Genomic DNA, 18,322 nt, shown 5'->3' on the forward strand with positions numbered 1-18,322 from the left:
GAAAATACAACATCTAAAATTCAACTTTTTGCAGATGATGTTCTAATTACATCAGCAGGATCTAATTCTTCTATGCAGTCTCTATTTGATAAAATGATGAATTTTAAAAGTATTTCTGGTTTAATATTCAATGAAGAAAAAACTAAAATACTACCTATATATACACGAAAAAATGTTCTCATTAGCAATTTTACTAAATATGTACCCAATTCAGGTCAGATAACTTATCTAGGTATAATATTATCTAAAGATATTAAATCTATTATACATAATAATTATAATACCTGTCTCCTTAATATACAAAATCTTTTCAATACCTGGAATAATATGTTTTTTACTATGGAAGAGAGACTTACAATTATTAAAATTATAATATTCCCCAAGATATTATACTTAATACAATCAATAATACTCCCACCTACAAAAATAATTATCAAGAAATTGAATACACTAATGTTACATTTCTTATGGGCACCTAATAGACCTAGGATTGCATTAAAGAAACATATTAATAGCTGGTCTCAAGGGGGTATTTCTTTTCCAGACTTTAATTTATATACTATCTCTTCTATTGTAAAAGTTATTACTTTATTAATAGATCAGTCATATCTTGCAAAATGGAAAGATTACTGGGAGCTAATTAGTATTCACTTTATGAAATTCTCCTTAACACATAAAAATATGATTGTAAATAACTCCATGTTATGGTTACTAAAGGAATTTTGTACTTCACCTATTACACCTAAACATATAGTTAGTTACCCATTAAACATTATTGTTAGCTATCGTAACTTTATATTCATGCATCCTAAATATAGGGAATGGAATTTTATTATATTCCCTATAATGTATACTCGGGGTATGCTTTTGTCATCCACTTCTGAAGGAACTCATTTAGCTATAGATAATGATCTAAAGTACTGGTATCAGTTGATATCTGACAATAAAGTTAAAAATCTAGATTTCTTAAAACAAGAATTTGATCTAAGAGAAACTTGCTGGTTAGAAGTTCAGACCTTTAGACAACATCTCATTGATAAAATAGATCTAATGTCTATATCAGTTAAAGAATCTATTCCAACACTGATTGATTACTTGATATTAAATTTACAACATAAAGTTTCTGATAGAGGTAAGCTTTCATACATACATAAAATTATCAGACAAGAAACTTTTTACAGTGTAGATACCTACTGGAATTATTTCACTTCCATTAATGGTGACCCACCAAATCTACAAGATAAACAATACATATTGGAATCTGCCTATAAAACTACGTCTTCCATTATCTGGAGACTTTTTACATGGAAATTTTTACATAGATCCTTTTATACACCTTTGATGATGAATAAAATAAACAATAAAGATAATCTATGTAAAAGATGTAATGTAGAAATGAATGCTGATTGGGCTCATATGTTTTATGACTGTATAAAATTGAAAGAATATTGGAAGTCAATTAATGAATTTTTGCAGGCTCTTTTTACAGATAATTTCATTATTTCTAAATCTCTTATATTATTTAATACACCTGTACCTCAAAGTGTTAAAAAGGTTAAGCTTCCCTTGTTATGGTCTATTCTAGCAGTGGCTAGAAAAATAATAACCAGAAATTGGGTTTCAGATACAGCTCTTTCGTTCAATGAATTTAAAAATGTTATGAATATAGTGTGCCATATGGAATTAAATACAGTAAAGTCAAGAACTACTAGAAAAACATCTTATTATATTGTATGGGATAATTTACAAAACTTGTTAAAAAAATCTTAATTTCAATAGCATGGTATTTTAGTTTAATTACTTGATCTGATTGTAGTGGATGTCTTTGTAAATACTTTGGTTGTTTTGTTGAATGTTATAATCATATCTATTTTAATTACCTGTATAAAATTGTTATGATATTTCTTTTGTATGTTAAAAACAATAAACTTGTTTAAAAAAAAAAAAAAAAGAAAGTACACGCTAATGCACAAATTGAAGTTCAGTACAGTATGCATAACATTTTAATGCAAATGTAAATGAAAACCTAAAGTTACTATGTGGCTCTTCATTTATTTATTTATTTGTGTTTTTGTTTGTAAGAGCCAGACACCTGAGATGTACACAAAATAGCTATAACTGCTGGAGAGCATTATGGAAGAAAATTATGAACTGTTTCCTGATTATTCTAGCTTTGCAGGAATAATGTGATTTGTGTGAAGCAACTTAGAATACTTTTAATGTGTGGCTACTGTTTCTGTGGAACAAAGATAAAACACATTATCTGAGTATAATTTTTACAATCAAATATTTGAAGTGTACACAGACAGACAGTGTCTATAACTGCTGAGTCAGGATGGGGGATGCCTACAGCTGAAAATAACTGACTCACTAATTTAATCAGTTATTAATCTGGCTTTACATGACTGGTGTGTGGAGTATCACAGAATTCTTTACTGTATGTTTGTGTAAAACAAACTTTAAGTACATTACTATGATTATTATTACTGCTTTTTATCCACAATCAGAAATCTGCAGTGTACATAGTCAGTAAAACTGTAACTTATTGGTACAAAGACTACCATGGATAAAAGTGGATTATCTCTGCTGTTGTTTAAGCACTGTGGAATGGCGGTCATTGATGTGGCATATTTGCTGAAATCAGTGTAAGCTAGAATTGCATGCTTATGAATGTTTGGGGAGGGTTGCAGTAAGAGTACCAAGCTGGACAAGATTATTTTCATTTTCCATTACAAATATATGCATTGCATACAATAAGTGACTATATTTGGTGATCTGACAAGAGCAAGATGTGTGTGAAAGAAACTGCTCACTGACACAGTGGCACAGTGAGTAGCATTGCCATCTCTTAGCACTTGGCTCTGGTTAAGTTCTTTTGATGTTTTTTATTGAGTGGACCTGCATGCTCTCCCTGTCTCTGCATGGGTTTATCTGTATACTCTGGCTTCCTTCATTACCCCAAAAATATATCAAAGGTGAACTGTCATTCATCCAATTTGCCTGTAGGTAGGTAGGTAGGCATACAGTATGTGTATGTGTCTGTATGCATTTCTGTGTCTGTAAGTCTTCATAAGTCTTGTGATCAACTTGGTTTGTCAAAGGCACTATTTGCATGGGTGTGTACAAATATAATATTATCAGTTTTTATCTGTGGACATACAATATTACTGGGCAAAACATTACAGACTATAAAGGTGGATTTTGACAGAGACGTCTGTCCTGAACCTCACGTAGTCTAAAACCAGCACTGCTCAGATGTATGAAAAGGTCAAAGGATCACTTCCATGTCCGTTGGGGCTGAAGTGGTTGGTCATTATTTCTTTAACTTTCCTCACAAAGCTCAGAGGTATGTACAGAATGTTTCTGTACCTTGTGTCATAGCTAGGGACTGCAATAATTATTTTGTCATTTTCCTAACAATCAGTCATTAGATGCATATATATATATATATATATATATATATATATATATATATATATATATATATATATATATAGGTTTACCTTTATATCGTCGATCACACTTCGTCGACCGGCCACTTCATCGACTCATTTACGCGAACCAAAACCACAAAAAATTTTAAATATTGAAACACATTCGACATTCCCAGCCACACCACACCTCCACACCATTGCTACCATGGGTCAAAAAGGGGCGAGGTTTTATCATTCGCTTATTCGGAATTCGACGTTGGAGGCTTTCGCATTTCGGTATTCGCGGAAGTCGTTTCGCCCATATCGGGATCGACGATATAAAGGTAAACCATATATATATATATATATATATATATATATATATATATATATATATAAAACGCCAAAAACAGTCCGTGCACGTATCAAGTGGTGCTCGAAACCAAACACTTACTCAGATGCCAAAAAAAGTCCAGCACTCAAAAAAGTAACGGCAATTAATGCCAAAAATACAAACAGCCATTGTGGAAGTAAAGGCTTTATTAAGCCATGCAGTCTGCCCCACAGACCGGTTTCGCTTTCACCAAAGCGTCATCAGTGTGTACAGGCAGTAACGCTTGTACGTGCTTTAATATCAACCAATGTCTCTTATTTAAAGAGACAATACATAATGTCATGTCACGAATCACCAACATTATTTTTATTTATAACTAAACTATACATCAATGCCTACGACTAACAAAAGATTTATATACATATTATTCTTCATTATGTATATGTATACACACATAGAATGGAATATCACTGTATATTAAATCTGTAAAAATAATATATGTATAAAATCATGAAAATATGTGTATGTTATGTATATTTTTATTTACCAATGGTCATTTAGACCTGGTTTGAACAAAGCCCCCAGGTTAACTATCCACCTACGTTCTTTATTATCTAATATTATGTGTTTTTCTGACTCAGTTTTACTCATATCTGTCACCTGATCAATACCTACAAATACAAAATGTGCTTTTGGGTGAACTAAAATGTGTTTATACAATGCACTACGCATTCTTTTACATTTAATATCGCTTATATGTATGGCAATCCTTTGTTTTAATATACACGATGTCTGCCCGACATAAAAGGCGCCACATCTACATATAGCCATATATATCACCCATGGTGTGGTACACGTCACAAAACACTGAATATCATATACTTTACTTGTATTTGTAGAAGTAAATGAAGTGGTTTTTGACATCAATTTACAATATTTGCAGTGTCCACAATATGTGCTACCCTTTAAAGAAATGTTTTTAGATGTAACAGAATCCCTACCTTTCTTATAACCAGTGAAATGTTCACCTATGGTCTTTCCCCTTCTATATCCATACTGACATTGGTTTTTCAATATTCGAGACAGATATGGGTCATTATGTAAAATTGACCAATATTTATCAACTATCTGTCTGATATAGTATGTATTACTAGCAAATGTGGTCATAAATCTAATCACACCAGATTGTTTAGGTATGTTATTAGATTTATCCCTTAGTAGTGTATCTCTATCCATGAACTTAACCTCTTCTTTAGCCCGATTGATCATGTCATTTTGATAGCCCCTAACTTTAAACCTACTTGTCATGTCTTGTTCTTGAATATTATATTCCTTTTCATCTGAACATATTGTTCTAATCCTTTGAAATTGTGCCTTGGGTATATTACTGATAATATGCGGCGGGTGGCAACTATGTGCATGCAAAATAGAATTTTTTGAAAAAGGTTTCCTATATAAAGTTGTTATTACTGTTCCATCTATGGCTTTAGTTACATTGACATCTAAGTAATCCACTGTAAAGAGATCTACTCGTCCAATAAACTTAATGCCATATTCATTGGAATTCAAATAATTCTTAAAGCATTCCCATTCATGTATGTTGCCCTCCCATATTACCCAACAATCATCGAGAAAACGACGCCACATTATCAACTTTCCCTTAAATGGAAAATCTTCATTGTAAATGCATAATTCCTCTAGGTAACCCATAAAGAGGTCAGCATATATGGGAGCAAATGTTGCTCCCATAGCTGTTCCTTTGACCTGTAAATACCATCTGTTATCATATTTAAACGCATTATGTTCTAATACAAGTTGTAACAATGATAACAAAAACTTCATTTCTGGCTGTGTATATATACCTGCTTTATTCATCCAATATTCCACCGCCGCTATACCCCCTTGGTGTGGGATACTGGTATAAAGCGACTGAACATCCAATGTTCCTAATAAACTATGGGTGGATAATTGGAGATCATTCATCAATTGTAGAAATTGCTTAGAATCCCTAATTCTAGCTCGTAACAGTGCCAATAGAGGTTTTAGTTTTTGTTCAAGGTATTCTGATAGAGGTTCTGTAATAGAACCTCTACCTGACACTATTGGTCTTCCCGGAGGGTTATGCAGAGTTTTATGTATTTTAGGAGTCAAATAGAAGTATTGAAAAGTGGGGTTATCTACCTTAAGATGTTCTACTATACCATCACTAATTATTTGTTCCTGTGTTGCCAATAACAAAAAATGATCAATGGCTACTTTAAATTCTGCCGTAGGATCCAACAATAAAGGGCAATAGAAGTTGGGATCACCCAACTGTTTTTCTGCTTCTGCTTCATATTGTTTTTTATCCCATATAACTATTGCCCCTCCTTTGTCTGCCGAAGTAATGACCACATTTGTATTCTTAACTAAATTAACCAATGCCTTATGTTCATCCACTGTTAAATTGTGATTAAAATGTTTAAAAATATCAGCCTGTTTGGTTTGTAGCTCCTTTAACACCATCTGTTCAAAAATTTGTACATTATTGTTATATACTGGTGTAAAGTTAGATTTTTTAAACTTAAAACCTGTATTTTCTGATGTCAACATTGTTTCACCTTGATTAGCAAAAAAACATTTCAAATTTAGCACTCTGCAAAATTGTTTTACATCTTTAACTATGTCTAAGTGTGACAAATAAAAAGATGGCACATAATTTAAACCTTTTTGCAATAGTTTTAATTGACTTGAACTGAAATGTTGATTAGTCAAATTAACCACTAAATGATTAATATCATTGACACTGTCAGTTGTTGTTAACAATGTCTCAGAAACCAGGTCTGCGGGGCTACTTGCCCTCTGTGAGGTTATCAGTCCATTGGTGTTCTTATGTTTGCGGCCCCCTCTCCTAAAGGGGGCTTGCATCGTTTAGATACAGGTAACTCTGGTGATAATCCACCTGCTAGTTCATTTTCTGGTTCTGTGTCCGTATTAGAACATGCTGATGAACCCTCGGATGTACTGACCGTGGAGTATCTGAGTATGGACCTAACTCTTTTTCGTTTTGGTCGACTTTGTTTTGTAGTTTCAAAATGTACTCCCTTACGTTCTTGTTTCCAAGAAAAAATTTTGTTGTTTTTAAAGTCATTAACATCCCTATGATATTTTTTTCATTTTCCTAGCACGCAGTTCCTGTTCAAACTTGTCCATATCATGCATAAACTGAGTGTATAGCTGCTGATAATCAGACTTCCCTTCAAACTGTATTGTACGTTCTTGGCTTTCATTTAGCTGTGTTGTTAAAGCTAATAGTTGTTGATCATAATATTCAATCAATAATTTTATGAACATATTAGAAGCCATCAACTGTGTATCACGCCATTTCTTTATAAAGACTGCATCGTCTTTACCAAGTCCCGGTTCTATTTGGACCCTAAGCCCCCTCGGAACTATGTTGGCTTCAACATAAGCTTTTAATAACTTGTTATGCCATATGATAGAACGTACCTTTTTGGTCAAATCACCCAGTTTGTGAAAATGTAGCTTGATATCCATGTTTCCCTCTATGTCAGAATCCTTTACATCATATATCTGTTCCGTTGTAGAAAACACTGAAAAGTCATCTTTATCCATCGTAAGCTGATGTAAAAAAGTCTTTAAATCACGTCGAGCTGCCATGATCCAAAAGCGACTGTAAAAACTTCCAAAACAATAAGCTGTGTCCCAGAAACGCTATAGATATCCTGCGTTTCTGTTGGTAGGTTTACCTTTATATCGTCGATCACACTTCGTCGACCAGCCACTTCATCGACTCATTTACGCGAACCAAAACCACAAAAAATTTTAAATATTGAAACACATTCGACATTCCCAGCCGCACCACACCTCCACACCATTGCTACCATGGGTCAAAAAGGGGCGAGGTTTTATCATTCGCTTATTCGGAATTCGACGATGGAGGCGTTCGCATTTCGGTATTCGCGGAAGTTGTTTCGCCCATATCGGGATCGACGATATAAAGGTAAACCATATATATATATATATATATATATATATATATATATATATATATATATATATATATCTTACTGTGTTTTGTTCTTTCATTTTCATCCCAGTCTGACATCAGAGGAGTACACAGATGACAGCAATATTTTCAGGGAAGGGATGAGGAGTCATGATTATTTTATTGTCTTTTTTCTAGGGAGGGCTAAGGAGACAGGCACTATTTCCACATATGATTTCTAAATTTTTGCTAACATTTGTCTTCTTACTTTACTGTGAACTGCTGTTTTGTTAGCTTTAAACATTGTCTTAGACACACAAAAAAATTAAACCAAATTTCTTTCCTTACTCATAATTTTTGTTCAGGACATTATTGGATTAAAGTGTTTCAAAAATGCTCTGAAATAAACCTCAGAACATTAACAAATGACTGAAAACTTAGCCAGCCACTGCCCATTTCCTATACTGTTTATAAAAATTAATTTAGAATCCTATCCCTTCCTGGTGTTTTCCTGTCTTGTGACCATTTAATTGTCTCTAGCAACTCCACCGGGCTATAGATTTCACAAACAGTACCTTGCTTTCCTTGTTTACTCTTGCTCTCTTTCCCAGTGCTCCTCTGTCCATCTTTCCGTTACTACACTTCTCCCTTATGCATTCTACTTACTTCACTGTGTTACTTGTCACTTCCCATTCCATTTATCACTAACAACATGCTCAGTAGTCTACAGTATTCTATCTCTGCATCTTTGTTTTTGTTTTGTTTTCATTTTTTTCTCTCTTTTGCCCACTGTGCTGAATTTTCACAAAAAAATCCTTCTTAAAGATAACATGTCTCTTATCCATTTTTCTCTTCACTCCTTCCTCTCAGCTTTTGACCCTCATTTACTACTTCATTATACAATGTGACCTCTGTTACACTGCTAGGATTACCCGATATCTTTTTCTCTTACATGCTCCCTAACCTATTTATTTGCATTTTATTCTCTTTCCATCAGTCTAAAACATCCCACCTAATACTGCATTGTTCCCCCATATTAGCATACTTAATTACTCCTCCAAACTTGTTCTTTACTCTAACATTTCTAAATTATTACTCAATTAGTCCATGAAGATAATACATGTATAAATATATATGGATATATACAGACATATTAGAAACCAGAAGACTAGTTCTACTTTTCTGTTTCTTCTTCTTTGTCCTGCAGAGACAAATTATATCATCTCCCATCATCCACACCTTAAAGTGATTTTTCCAGTGTTTTCTACTCTTACCTTTGCACCCCGCATGAGGTGCAAAAAGTGCCAAACAGCAAATTTACCCATCAGGGAGCATTTTCTTGTTGTATTTCAACAAGAAAACTCCTTTTAAAAATATGATTTCCATACATTGATATCATTGAAGGAAAATAATAAATGTTATCCTTGGTGTCATCATTGCAGCATGTGTTGCATTAATATACTGGGCACACCACCAAGTATGCATAAAGGTATCCTGTTAAATTCTATGGATGCAACTCATACTACCCCAAGGGAACATCACAGTAGTAAAAGCTAAATTTACTTGAGCCGTGGTTTAATAAAAAAGTTTATTAAACTTTTTATTATAGAACGGCCCAAAGATATAACTATAAGCAAGTGTAAAAATTTATTTCTGCACTTGACTCATCAAAACAGAAATATATAATGTAAAATCACTTTAAGAACCATCAGTTCTATTAAATACCTTCAATCAGTTATTCACAGCCTTTCTTTTTCATTTTTACCTTCTGTTTGGAACTGAGCAACTGCCCTTGCTGAAAAGAATCTTTCTGTCCTTGGTCCTAAAATTCTCTTTTTTCCATTTCTTCAGTGACAGGCACCACATATGTTTCATTTCTTTCCTCATCACAAATTATGTAGGTTCTTCTAAGCTGTACAAGTTTAAGGAGTTTGTTAATTTCTTTCATATTTTCTCAGCTAAACCATAATCATCATTTTAAGCCATATTTTCTTAAGAAAAACTCATGTAGTGACATTAAAAGAATACAAGGCCATGCTGCAATACAGATTAAATTGTATGTCATCTGGGCAATTATGATTTACATGTCTCAAAGCCCACAGTGGCTACAGGGACTTCATTTTGCTACATGTAGGTGCCTAAAATCCCCATACTGATAATGAAGTTTGTTTGGCCTAGATAAAACCAAAGAACCCTGTCTGGCCTACATAAAACCACAGGGCCTTTTCTCTTCCAAGAAAACAACACTTCAGGCAGATATGGTATTTTCTCTTCTTTATCATATACTCAGGTTCACATCAGACTACCAACATCCTTCAAGTATACCAAGGTCCGTTAAAATCAATACAGGATCTGAAAGTTATGTTGTCTTTTTATTTGTCCCAACTCAAAACTGTTCCTTTTTTTCTGTAATAGCTAGGACACGAGCTGTGCAATTACAGAAGACAAAGCTATTTTATTTTTCATCTTTCAAACTACAGTCAAGCCTTCATAATGTGAGGGGGAAAAAGAAACATTTTTTCCCCTCAGTATATGATGGTAGGGTAACATTTTAAAATAGACCTCCCCAGGCAGATAAAAACACATGAATATCTCTTGACAGATACCTAAGTCTCACCATATTAACATTCCAAGCCGTTGGCAAAACTTTATCAAAAAACAGTGTAAACTGCCCGCTCTTCTCTATTCACTACTTGACAGTACCACTCTTAAACCATTCAGTCTTTGTATCTCCTTAGTCGTGGAATTACATACTCTGCCAGACAAGTTTCCATCTTCCATCTATCCATCATTCCACACTGCCACTTCAAATTATTCATGAGTCTGGATTTGTTGCTGGATGCACGTTTTTTCTGCCCTTCAGGCTGTCACATGACCATGTACGGTATTGTATAGAGCAGATATGAATAAGAAAAAGAAAGAAATGACTTCTGATGAATTGTTTTATATTCAGGGCTGTAGTTCTGTAAAGATCTGCACAACGCAATAAAATATTTATACTGAGCAAAACACATCGACTATTTGTTTTTTTCCCCTTGTTTACTGCCCCCTGCTGAGCATTGGCTCACCTCTCTGGTCACTCAAATAGCCCATTCTTTGGCCACTACAGGTGAGAGTTTGGTTGGCTGCAGAGAAAATGAATGTCATACAGCACATTGGTGGAGTTTATACCTTACCCCCCCCCCCAATCCAGTGCCAGCTCTAGACTTGATTCTGGGCAATTTGACTTGTGAAAACAACATCCCCACCTCCATGGTGGCATGCCTATCTTGGGGTCCACTCTTAAGGAGCATGCAGTAGGGCACTACAAGGCCATGCCCTGCCTACACAGTTAAGCACATTGTATCCCCTGTGGCCCTGCCCTCTCCAGCTTAGCATGCACTCCACTCTAATATTCATTTACACTGCAACACTGCAGTTACACCCCTCCCCATCATACAGTCACCTCCCCAGAAGGATAAGAAGGGAATATCACTTCATTTCTCTCTCTCTCCTAATCATCTGCCATAGTGCTGGGGCTGCTAGTTGAAATCCCAGTTACCTGGGTCATAGGCAGGGCTACTTCCCTTTGATCTATATATCCACCTTCTGACTGGTATTGTTACAGTTCCCATAACTGTATGGATGTATGGATAGGGGGGACATATGTAGAAGGGTTTTGATGTGTGGGTACATGTCAACAAAAATAAAAGACTGAATTTTATTTGAAATTCTATTTTGTATCAGTCTCAGTTTTATTCATTTTCAAATGGAGGATGAATGCATACAAATTCAGAGCATTATTCTAATGATTTTTAATTTTAGAGTGTCGTGAAAATTTTAAACATCATACAATGACGCTTACAAGTACTTATTTAAAAATTATACCTTCTCCTAATATTGATAATCTGCTGTTCAGTTTTATCATATAGTGGTGTTGCTGCTGTAAACCTGAATAACTATAATGAAAAATACTTTTTAAATTTCCATGAAGGAAGCATCCTTCATAGACACATCTGATGTTTGCCAATACTTGTGACAACTTTAAGATATAAATGTAAAGGTCTCTGGATGCTTCCTTTCTCCCCCTGGGTATCTGCACAGGGAGCTCCTGTTTACAATTAGGCAGTAGTAGTCAGCACACCTGTAAGTTACCAAATTTTCGCTTTTATTGTGACAATACATTAAGCTCTCATGATTGTAATTTCATAGGTGGCAGGTAGATTGAAACTGATCCTAGATGTGTGTGTGTGTGTGTGTGTGTGTGTGTGTGTGTGTGTGTGTGTGTGTGTGTGTGTGTGTGTGTGTGTGTGTGTGTGTGTTGTGCTGAAGGGAGCAATGTGTCCTCTGTATTGCAGTGGCATCTTGTCTGCAGTTGGTTTCTGGTTTATTGCCATTGCTTGCAACAACAGTATGCTCTTCCACATGACAATGGACTGTATAAAGCAGATACTAAGAAATAAAACTGCTGTTAATCTTCTTCTTCTTTCAGCTTTTTCCCGGTTATTGGTCACCACAGTGGATAACCTGTCCACTCATGATTGGCAGTGGAGTTTTACAGTGTCGAGTTGCCAGCTCAGCACCCAACCTTCCACAGAAGGCACACATATGCACAGACTCATGCTTAGGGCCAATTTAGAGTGTCCAATCCACCTACAGCATATCTTTGGGATGTGGGAGGAAACTGGAGCACCCAGAGGAAACCCACACGACCACAGGGAGGACATGCAGACTCCACACAGAAGGCACCCCAGCCAAGGATCGAACTGGAGAACCTCTTGCTGTGAGGCGGCAACGCTAACTGCTGCACCACTGCAGCTACCCTGTAAAACATTGATGTCTTTGCTTTTGCAAAGTATGATGCAAAGCAAGGAACCGAGTGCTCTGCAAAGCACAGAATTTAATCACAATAGCTGGTGCAATTGCACTGCACCCAACTGTGATGGTGTCAGATGTGCACGTTGAAAGATTTGGGTACTGGAAGACAAAAACAGAATTCTGAATTTTATTACAAAATATTCATTTTTCATCCGTATCATTTCTGTTCATTTTATGTGAGGATGATGTTTATAAACTTGATTTTGATTTTTCTGGTTGGAAGAGATTGTACCTGATCTTTACTGTGCCACCATTCATTGAGGTCAAGTCTTCTCTTTCCAACAGCACTGCAAGAAAAGACCGTGCCTCTTCTATAGCAACACCATCTTGACTTCCAGAATCACCATCAGTTACATCAAGCAGCACCACCTATTCCAGCTCCTCCATTCCAGCATGACTTCTGGAATCATCATCAGTGACATCAGGCAGCTCCACCTATTGTACCTCCTTCATTTCAACATGACTTCCTGAATCATCATCAGTGACATCAAGTAGGTCCACCTACTGCACCTCCTCCATTTCAACATGACGTCCTGAATCATGATCAGTGACATCAAGCAGCTCCACCTATTGCACCTCCTCCAATCCAGCATGAATAACAGAAATGTCACTTGCTCATATTAGTAGAAGTTCTTTTTATTTTGTTTTATTTCAGACATAAATTTTCAAGGTGCCCTTTGCCAAATTTTTCAAAATCAATATAAAAAACATAAGTGGTTACCCTACCCTAAAAGGGTCTTAGACTAACTGGCAGGGATCTACCTAGCTAACAAAATTAAATAAAATAAAATGAAATAAATTAAAGTGTTCCGATGACAGAATTTATAAGTTGCTTTAATTTCTCATTTTTAACCACAATATATTAATTAAGGTACATAATGTAATAATGAAAGTACATACTGATTTACCTACAGAGAAGATATGTGCAGCTATATCTATCAACTGTTGCAGATTTTTCCTCATATTTTTACCTTGTCCCTCGTACATTTTTTTGATTTTCTGGTAAATCACAGAGGATTATTGACAGTCAAAAATACCAGACAGAGTTTCTCACTTCTTATTCTTCAGAAAAATGCACATCAATGCAAAACCTGCTGCTCAGTTAACTTTTTAAATTGATGACCGTAATATTTAAAAAATTGTCCCTGATTTGGGCCTTTGAGGCCCCCCCCCATTATTTCTTCTTTTATCCATAATTCATGATCAAAGAACAACACAGGCAGAAAGTATACACAGCATACTTCCTTACATAGCACAATTGTCCAAAAGTCACAGATGATGAGTCCGTGAGGCAGGCATCGATCCAACCAAACATCCTTGTTATAGGTGACTCCATTCTAAGACACGCAAATGTGCCTCTTACTAGGCTGAGCAAGAAAGTACAGTCTTGTACCTACCATAAATGTAGATGTTCGAGTGCTAATACAGCTGCAGTCATAACAGATGGGGTTATCCTGCCGTCAGGCGGGTCCTCGGTCGGCCGAATTCCAAAGTCTAGGTCTGGCGTCGGTTGTCATCACTTCTTCCCTGACGTCAGTGTGGCAGGGGTATAAAGGAACCAGCCAACGCCATTTTCTTCAGTTTTTCTTGCCCCAGATGTCAGGTGCCCCCAGAAGGAAGGCAAAAGATAAACTTATATAATAATGCAATGCAATATAATCAAAAAACAGTAGTGTGCAAGCAAATACACCATAAAAGAATACCCCAGTCAGGATGTATGAGGAGGTGTTTGTAATAAGGCCTGTTCCAAGAGGGGATGGAGGGAGGGAAACCTGGACTGCAGCTGTATTAGCACTCGAACATCTACATTTATGGTAGGTACAAAACTGTACTATGTTCATCGTGCATACAGCTGCAGTCATAACAGATGGGTAGAATCCCAAAGCTAAAAAAGGGGTGGTAGGCACTAAGTGGAACTAGGAGGAGCAAGGATGCCCTGCAAGACTGCTGTGGCAAAGCCCGCTCTAGATTTAGAGTATAGTGGAAGGTGATAGTGCTTGGAGAAAGTGTATACAGAACTCCAAGTAGCTGCTTCCAAAATATCTTTGGTAGGAACCCCCCTAAGGAAAGCTGCAGAGGTAGCTGTGGCCCTTGTGGAGTGAGATCTGATGCTTGCAGGTACAGGTTTTCCATGGAATGAGTAACAAAAGCGTATGCAGTGGGCTATCCATTTTGAGATTGTCTGTTTGGAAATAGCCTTTCCTTGAGCACCTGTAGCATAGGACACAAAGAGTTGCTCTGATTTTCTGAATGGCTTTGTCCTGTCCAAATAATAACGAAGTTGCCTGTGAACGTCCAAGGAATGTAGTAGTCTTTCCCCTTTGTTTTGTGGGTTAGGATAAAAGGAAGGTAAGTGGATAGTCTGATTCAAGGCTACACTGGATACTACCTTTGGCATAAAGGAAGGGTTGGTTCGTAAGGAAACTCTGTCCTGATGGAAAATGATGAAAGGTTGCACAGCCCTGAGGGCTTGTAGTTCCAAAACCCTGCGTGCTGAGGTGATAGCCAGAAGGAAGGCTGTTTTCCATGATAAATATTGCAGTTCTGTTGAAGCAGCTGGCTCAAATGGAGGCAGGGTCAGTTTATCTAAAATGAAGTTGAGGTCCCAAGCAGGTACTGGTGGTTTCCTTGGGGGTTTTATATTCTTAGCCCCTCTGAGGAACTGTCTTAAGAGAGGATGAGAGAATAAAGGAGGATAAGTGTTGTATTGTGCAGAAATGGCTGAAGCATGGATCTTGATGGAGGAGAAGGAAAGTCCACTATTTAACATCTCAGCTAGGTACTGTAATATTTGAGGTAAATTTAGTACCCAAGGATTCTGGCCCTTTTTCTGATTCCAGGCACAAAACCGTTTCCATTTGGCGGAGTAGGCTTTTCTAGTAGAAGGTCTTCTGGCCTCCAAGATGACATCCTGCACTTCCTTGGAGAGGAGAATCTGTTGGGAAATCAAAGAATCCTCCATGCGGCTAGATTGAGGGTTTTCAGCTGACTGTGAAGAGTTTTGAAACTGTGCTGGGTCAACAGAAGAGGCACTAGAGGCAGGGTCCATGGTGGGGAATGCGTCAGGCTCTTCAGAAGTGGATACCAGTGTTGTCTTGGCCAGTCTGGAGCAATGAGAATCATCTTTGGCCTCTCTGCTCTGGCTTTTAATAGAACTTTGGGCAGCAGAGGAAGAGGTGGAAAGGCATAGACTGTCGATGTTGTCCAATTGAAAGAGAGTGCGTCCACTTTCCAGGCCTGTGGATGATAGGTCCTTGAGCAAAATTTTTCCAGTTGGTAATTTTCGTGGGTAGCAAAGAGATCTATGTCTGGCCATCCCCATGCCTGAATTATCTTTGCGAAAACTTGAGGATGCAACTTCCATTCGTGTGGGTCTGTCATAATTCTGCTTAGGTTGTCTGCCAGCATGTTTTCCTTCCCTGGTAGGAATTGTGCTTGAAGTTGTATTTGCAATTCCAGAGCCGTGTTCCAAAGGGTCATGGCTAGTCTGCACAGGGGGTATGAATGAGTTCCTCCCTGTTTGTTTATGTACCACATCACTGTAGTGTTGTCTGTCCTCTAAATGATCCTTGAGATTGCCCTCTACCCCTCGGACACCTGTATCTACCTCTTTGAGGTATGTCTGTGGCTGGAAAGGACCAATTTTTTGAAGGCCAGTTTCTGCTGAAACGTGGAGGTTGTACCTGTAGGAAATCTTTCACTGTTTGCATTGATCTTGCCTTTTCCTCCATTTTCTTTAGTACCTCCTCAGCTTTAACACCAAACAATACATCTTTTTGAAGAGGTGCATCTAGTAATTTAGCTTTGACATGATCTGGTAAGGTTTGCTCTTTGAGCCAAGCATGTCTACGTATGACAGACCCTGTTACAGCAGCTCTACATGAGGCCTCTAAAGCATCAAAACCACATTGTAAGGTATGTTTACACACTTGCTCTGCACTATGCAACAAATCCTGCAACTCCTTTACATCTGGTTGTTCAGGTTGTGTCATTTTGCTTTTCAACTGAGATAACAAAAACTGTTGGTACTTTAACATATGGAACTGACAGTTTAATGCCCTCATGGTTAAAGTGGCCAAGGTGTATACCTTTTTCCCCCACCTTTCTAAAGCTCTGGAATCTCTCTCCGAAGGTAATGGGTTTTTGGCAGTAGAGGCCTTAATTCCCTTGGGACCCTGTGAAATAGTTTTTGGGTCAGCAGCATGGCTTTTGTAAAGGAATTGGTGTGAATCAGGAACCCGGTAATACCTATCAGGTTTAACAAGAGCTGGAGGTAAGGAATCTGGGTTGAGGCTGGCTTCTGTGTACACATCATCTAGAATATCCAAGACAGGAGGGATAGCCAGAGGCCTCTGCTGAGGAAGCAAAAGAAAATCCCTGAGCCTTTTCTTGGAATCTGAGTAATCCTGACCTTCCCAGTGAAAGTGTTCCCTCAAGGTGTGTAAGGTTTCCCCAAAGGAATAGTCCTCGGGGGGGGGGGGGGCAAGGGGATGGATTCCTCAGCATCAGAATCTTCAAAAGGGGAATATGAATATTCCTGGTCCTCAGAATGTTCTGAGGTAATAGAGGCTTGGTCTGAGGAAGGGTAGTCTTCCTCCAATCTGGGCCTTTTGTCCAAGGGAGGTTGAGAACCCCTGATAAGAGAAATCAAATCCTCAGCCATTTTGAGCATCTGTTTTTTAGGCATGGGGCCCTGAGAGGGGCTCTGTGGAACTTGTCTTTTAGTTTTCATGGCTGCTTTAGATTTTGTGAAAGCCTTAATGGAGAAAGAGGAAGGCCTAAAGACACCTTGAGAGCTGGCAGGCCTGTCTAAACTCTGAGTTTCCCCGCCAAGGGTGGCGTTGGTATCTGTAGTCGGAGTGGGCGCCAAGGAGCCTGCGACCTCGGGCACAGAAGACACCGCTAAAGAAGCGTCATTGGTACTCAGTGGCTGCGTAGGCACCTCGCTGAGAACCGGAGCACCTGTAGCCGGCTTTAGCGTGGTGTCAGTAGAAGTCACGGACCTCATATGCCGGTCCTTATCTTTGCGTCTTTTACTCAAAACTGGAGTCGGAGTATCCGACGACAAAATGTAATTAAACTTTTTACCAAAATAGTGTTGGGCGAACTCTGCCCGACGCTTAATAGTGCGTTTGTTGAATCTAGCACAAAAACGACAGGCCGAGATGTTGTGGTCTGGGCCTAAGCAAGGAATGCAGAAGGAATGGAAATCCTTATGCGGCATTTGCTTCCCACATGAAATGCAATTATTAACTTTGTCTGACATCGGTCTGAGGCAAGAAAAGTTTCCCCAACGGGGTACTTAGCTTTCAAGAAGACTTCGGCTGCAACATTTTTCATAAATCTCAGGAGCTGGCCGACCGGCACTTGCAAACTGCTTCTGCTTCGGGCACCGCGCGGCAAGAAAGACTGAAGAAAATGGCGTCAGCTGGTTCCTTTATACCCCTGCTGAAGTGACGACATCCGACGCCGGACCTAGACTTTGGAATTCGGCCGACCGAGGACCCGCCTGACGGCAGGATAAACCCATCTGTTATGACTGCAGCTGTATGCACGATGAACATCAAAGTGATGGTTAGTTGCTTGTCTGGTGCCAGGATCCTTCAGATCAAGCATGCATTCAAGTTCTTGAGCAGCAACTACCAGAACTAGTATGACTCTATCATAGTTTATGCTGGTGTCAATGACTTGATGTGTACCACCCTGGATTATAGGAATGAAACATGATGG

The 18,322-nt window shown here is 37.9% G+C and overlaps 1 long non-coding RNA gene across 4 annotated transcripts in view; it reads left to right on the top strand.

Moving 5' to 3' along the window:
• Positions 1-13,401, top strand: part of LOC122813444 — a 436,310-nt gene extending 422,909 nt beyond the window's left edge. For all 4 annotated transcript variants that reach the window (XR_006366686.1, XR_006366688.1, XR_006366687.1 and 1 more), the window contains exon 3: positions 12,878-13,401. This is a non-coding gene — a long non-coding RNA (uncharacterized LOC122813444). The remainder of the gene's footprint in view (positions 1-12,877) is intronic.
• The last annotated feature ends 4,921 nt before the right edge of the window (positions 13,402-18,322 follow it).

The sequence above is a fragment of the Protopterus annectens genome, chromosome 10.part0, assembly GCF_019279795.1.
Source record: "Protopterus annectens isolate FY-2018-M chromosome 10.part0, PAN1.0, whole genome shotgun sequence".
Lineage (NCBI taxonomy): Eukaryota > Metazoa > Chordata > Ceratodontiformes > Protopteridae > Protopterus > Protopterus annectens.